Here is a 6,000-nt window from a genome sequence, read left to right on the forward strand (position 1 = left end):
AACTGTTGACTTTTCCGTTAATCCACCCCCGAGGCTCCCTCCGAGCAGCCTGCGCTGTCTCCCCCATCTCCCCCCTTCCACCCACACCCGAACAAAATCTGAATGCCGGCGGAAATGAGGCAAAAGGGGTGAATTTTGGGCTTGCACGCATTAATCGCTTTTCCATTGATTCCTATGGAAAACTTTGTTTCGTCTTACGAACTTTTCACCTTACGAACCTCCTCCTGGCACCAATTAAGTTCGTATCATGAGGTATTACTGTATTCAAAAATAAGATTATTTTTTCAATGTTTTCTACAATTTAGAGATGTGATCATTATTGTACAAGAAACAGAAAAGCTAAATGTATTCTTTTGCTTGTGCAACTAACATCACAATAACAAGGAAAACTTGTTATGTGACACAATGTATGTGTCATTGCCAATCTTTCTTCCCATGCTTCCCTCTTCTATATTTTGAATGGTTTCTGGCTATACTGAATTGGCACAACTCTTCTGTCTAATTTTGTTTTACCTGCACACATGTAATAAATAAAAGCCTTATAAATTTTGGTGAAATAGAATTTGAAGCTTTAAAAGTTATGAGCAAAGTTTGATGGGTTAATGAACCCAGTCTTAATCTTTTTAATGTTTTTCTCTATTAATCCAATCCAATAGAATCTACTAATGAAAACTGATCTAGAATATTTTCTTTTAGATATATAACTCTACTTTTGATCATAATTGCTCGTCATCCAGATTAGGACTACAATAATCAATGAGCAATTATGTTCAGACTGAATTGTTTTTAAAATAATCATTGTATATTCAGGTTCTACTATTATCAAACAGGATAGATATCTTTTTAGGTAATCAGATTGATGAGATCTATTCAGCAATTGAACATTTATGTAACTGATTGAAATCAAGTACAGTAATACCTCATGATACGAACTTAATTGGTGCAAGGAGGAGGTTCGTAAGATGAAAGGTTCGTAAGACGAAACATTGTTTCCCATAGGAAACAATGTAAAGTCAATTAATCCATGCAACAACACAAAAACCGCAAAAAAACGCTGCCGCCCGGCTGTCACCTTTTAAAACAGCCTGGGGGCTTCGGCGTTGGGAGGCTGCTGAGAAGCCCCCCGGCTGTTTTAAAAGGTGACAGCCGGGCGGCGGGGCTTCTCAGCGAAAGTTCGGGTTTGGGAGGCTGCTTTGAGGAGGCGGGGAAGCCTCTTGCAGCAGCTGCCACAGCCGCCGGCTTCCCCGCCGCTCGCCCGCTGAGGATGCTGACCTGCTGCCTCGCGGGGAAGCTGGGCAAGAGCGATCTTCTGCCGGCCATAGGCGAGCGGCGGGGAGTCGCCCATGGCTGGCAGAAGATCGCTCTTGTCTGGCTTCCCCGCGAGGCTTCCCCCATCCTCGCCCGCCGCCCGCCCGCCCAGAATGCTGACCTGATGCCTCGCGGGGAAGCCGGGCAAGAGCGATCTTCTGCCGGCCATGGGCGAGCGGCGGGGAGTCGCCCATGGCCGGCAGAAGATCGCTCTTGCCCGGCTTCACCGCGAGGCATCAGGTCAGCAAGAGCGATCTTCTGCCGGCCATGGGTGACTCCCCGCCGCTCGCATTGGGGTGGGGGGGCTGTCAGGACACCCACCCACCCCAGCACTTTGCATCCCGCCGGCTAAGAGCAATCGGGCAGCAGCTTCTGCCGGACACGGGTAATGAGCGGGACAGAGAAGCGGGGAGAATCAGGAGGCTCCTTTGGCAGCTGGAGGCTGCCTGGCTTTGTGTTTTTGGCTGGGGGAGGAAGCAGTAGGACCTTCCTAACTCCCTCCCCCCCAGCCAAAACCCCAAAGCCTGTTTGCTGCCACATGATTTAGCCAGGACAGGAGCGAAGCGACGTGGAGGAATGGGAAGCTGAAACCGGGCGGTTTCAGCTTTCCATCCCTTCACGTCACTTCGCCGCTAAATCGTGTGGCAGCAAACATGCTTTGGGGGTTTGGCTGGGGGGGAGGGAGTTAGGAAGGTCCTACTTCTTCTCCCCCCCAGCCAAATCCCCAAAGCATGTTTGCTGCCGCACGATTTAGCGGCGAAGGGACGTGAAGGGATGGAAAGCTGAAACAGCCCGGTTTAAGCTTTCCATCCATCCACGTCACTTTGCCGCTAAATCGTGTGGCAGCAAACATGCTTTGGGGGTTTGGCGGGGGGGGAGGGAGTTAGGAAGGCCCTACTTCTTCTCCCCCCCAGCCAAATCCCCAAAGCATGTTTGCTGCCACACGATTTAGCGGCGAAGGGACGTGAAGGGATGAAAAGCTGAAACAGCCCGGTTTCAGCTTTCCATCCATCCACGTCACTTCGCCGGTAAATCGTGTGGCAGCAAACATGCTTTGGGGTTTTGGCTGGGGGGAGGGAGTTAGGAAGGTCCTACTTCTTCTCCCCCCCAGCCAAATCCCCAAAGCATGTTTGCTGCCACACGATTTAGCGGCGAAGGGACATGAAGGGATGGAAAGCTGAAACAGCCCGGTTTCAGCTTTCCATCCATCCACGTCACTTCGCCGCTAAATCGTGTGGCAGCAAACATGCTTTGGGGGTTTGGCTGGAGGGGAGGGAGTTAGGAAGGTCCTACTTCTCCCCCCCAGCCAAAACCCCAAAGCATGTTTTCTGCCACACGATTTAGCGGCGAAGTGACGTGAAGGGATGGAAAGCTGAAACCGCCCGGTTTCAGCTCCCCATTCCTCCACGTCACTTCGCTCCTGTCCTGGCTAAATCGTGTGGCAGCAAACAGGCTTTGGGGTTTTGGCTGGGGGGGAGAAGTAGGACTTTCCAGCAGCCTCCGAACGCCGAACGCGGAAGTTCGGGTTTGTTCGGCTTCGGGAGGCTGCTGGAAAGCTGCCCGGCTGTTTTAAAAGGTGACCGCCGGGCTGGGGGGCTTCCCAGCAACCTCCCGAACCCCGAACCTTGGTTCGGGGCGGTGCTGGAAAGCCCCCCAGGCCGGCTGTGACCTTTTAAAACAGCCGCGCTGCTTCCCACCTGTCTCCTGAAGCTGAATGCGGAAGTTTGGCTTTGCCGTTCGGCTTCAGGAGACAGATGGGAAGCGGCGCGGCTGTTTTAAAAGGTCGCAGCCGGCCTGTGGGGCTTCCCAGCACCCCCCGAACCCGGGTTCGGAGGGGTGCTGGCAAGCCCCCCAGGCCGGCTGCGACCTTTTAAAACAGCCGCGCCGCTTCCCATCTGTCTCCTGAAGCCGAACGCGGAAGTTCGGCTTTGCCGTTCGGCTTCAGGAGATAGATGGGAAGCGGCGCGGCTGTTTTAAAAGGTCACAGCTGGCCTGGGGGGCTTGCCAGCACCCCCCCGAACCCCGAACTTGTGCCGAACTTCCGGGTTCTGGGGGTGCTGGGAAGCCCCGCCGCCCAGCTGTCACCTTTTAAAACAGCCGCGCGGCTTCCCAGCAGTCTCCGAACACCGGTTCGTAACTCGAAAAAAGTTTGTAAGAAGAGGCAAAAATTTTCTGAACCTCGGGTTCGTATCACGAGTTGTTCGTAAGACGAGGGGTTCGTATCTTGAGGTATCACTGTATTTTACATCCCAGATATTTATCTCTATTATAATGTCTATCTCTATATTCATGATCACAATCTTTACTGCCATTAACAAAACTTTCTTTCCCTTTCCAAATGGTTTTCAGGTACACACATACCAACTTCCCTGTATCTCAGAGAGTTTTCTCTGTTGTATATTCAGACATTCAGGCTGACATGATACACCATCCAGATGTTCCTCCATTTAACTTGGAAAACAAGTTGAAGTGGATATGAAAAGTCTCATAACTTCCCCTCTGTTGTTGTTCTACATTGCTGATTTTCTTAAAATAATATGAAAATACTGAAAGATTTGTATTGTGTCCGATGGTCACTAAACAATAGACATTACAGTTCTTCTCCTACCATTCTATTTGACCAGACGTGTTGGAATCTGTGCTTCCAAGCCTCAGCACAAGCTGCTTTAAAAAGATTTGTTTAGACAATGAATAGCTCCATCTGGTTAAAATCAATTGATAGAGGTACATATATTGCTTCAAAGTAGAGACACTCCTATTAAAAGTAAAATACTGCTTTCCAAATAAAAGAAACCTCATCATGAGCATACGACCAACATTTCTTCAACTATATTTTTGATGAATTACTTCTACTTCAGCATATATTTCTTTTTGCTTATTAATATTTATTTTGTGTCCTTTTTATCTCCTCCTCTGGCCTCAAGCTATTTAACATAGACTTTGTTTTCCTCACTTGTGAGGATTTTAAAAATTAACTGCAATGCTCTTTGTTTCAATAAAACATCACTACTAACAATGTATCAATGTAAAGTGTGCAATAGGGTTGATATTCCTGGAGGCGTCTGTAATATGGTAAATGATTTAGCTTTACTAGCTAAATGGTCAAAGCAATGGAAACTGCAGTTTAATGTTTCCAAATGTAAAATAATGCACTTGGGGAAAAGGAATCCTCAATCTGAGTATTGTATTGGCAGTTCTGTGTTAGCAAATACTTCGGAAGAAAAGGATTTAGGGGTAGTGATTTCTGACAGTCTCAAAATGGGTGAACAGTGCAGTCAGGCGGTAGAGAAAGCAAGTAGGATGCTTGGCTGCATAGCTAGAGGTATAACAAGCAGGAAGAGGGAGATTATGATCCCGCTATATAGAATGCTGGTGAGACCACATTTGGAATACTGTGTTCAGTTCTGGAGACCTCACCTACAAAAAGATATTGACAAAATTGAACGGGTCCAAAGACGGGCTACAAGAATGGTGGAAGGTCTTAAGCATAAAACGTATCAAGAAAGACTTAATGAACTCAATCTGTATAGTCTGGAGGACAGAAGGAAAAGGGGGGACATGATCGAAACATTTAAATATATTAAAGGGTTAAATAAGGTCCAGGAGGGAAGTGTTTTTAATAGGAAAGTGAACACAAGAACAAGGGGACACAATCTGAAGTTAGTTGGGGGAAAGATCAAAAGCAACATGAGAAAATATTATTTTACTGAAAGAGTAGTAGATCCTTGGAACAAACTTCCAGCAGACGTGGTAGATAAATCCACAGTAACTGAATTTAAACATGCCTGGGATAAACACATATCCATCCTAAGATAAAATACAGGAAATAGTATAAGGGCAGACTAGATGGACCAGGAGGTCTTTTTCTGCCGTCAGACTTCTATGTTTCTATGTTTCTATATAATTCGTAGATCAGAAAATAAATTTTTCAGGAAGTCTGAGCAAAGACAGCTTGATTAGTTTGGTGCGAAGTGTTTGGGTTATTTACAGCACAGAATTTAGAGGCTGTAGGTGTCTGTAAACTAAAGAAGAGGAAAACACTTAATACAGACAACTGACATTCTCTAGCACTGATAACAGAGGGGCAAAATAGGGTGGGAGAAGTAATCTCTAGAACCGAGAGAGACAGTCACTGCCACATAACCCGGCATAGTAATGTTAGCCCTGGGACATTAGCCAAGCCTGCAATTAGCTGGAGACTTACAAAACCTATAAAAGCCTTGGCCAAATTAGAAATGTCAACCTCTACTGCCTGCCCAAGCATAAGGGATATCTTTCTCCAACTGGCAGTTTGACATAATGCTGGAATGCTCAGAAATTCTGGGTTCAACTCTCTTCATCCCCCACGATCCAGTTCCAAACGTTTAGATGATTTGAGATATTAATATCTGTCAGAGCAGTGATGCATAATGTCTGGTTAGAGAGCCTAGTTCACGAGAGGATCAAAATAATAATAATAAAATGAAATGATAGGTTATGCATAAATGCATAGTATGAAGTGGTGTATAAGTGCACCTTCGTGCCTACTGTTCCTGTCCTAATGTCTCTACTTTATACTTATATTATGTTAAACATACTACAATGCAATACTATATTTGTATGACAAATAAATAACAATAAATAAAGTCCCCCATTTTTAATCCTGATTACAAAAACAACAAGCGTGAGAACTTTCTTTTATCAGGTGGAGAT

This window comes from Erythrolamprus reginae, chromosome 1, assembly GCF_031021105.1.
Source record: "Erythrolamprus reginae isolate rEryReg1 chromosome 1, rEryReg1.hap1, whole genome shotgun sequence".
NCBI lineage: Eukaryota > Metazoa > Chordata > Lepidosauria > Squamata > Dipsadidae > Erythrolamprus > Erythrolamprus reginae.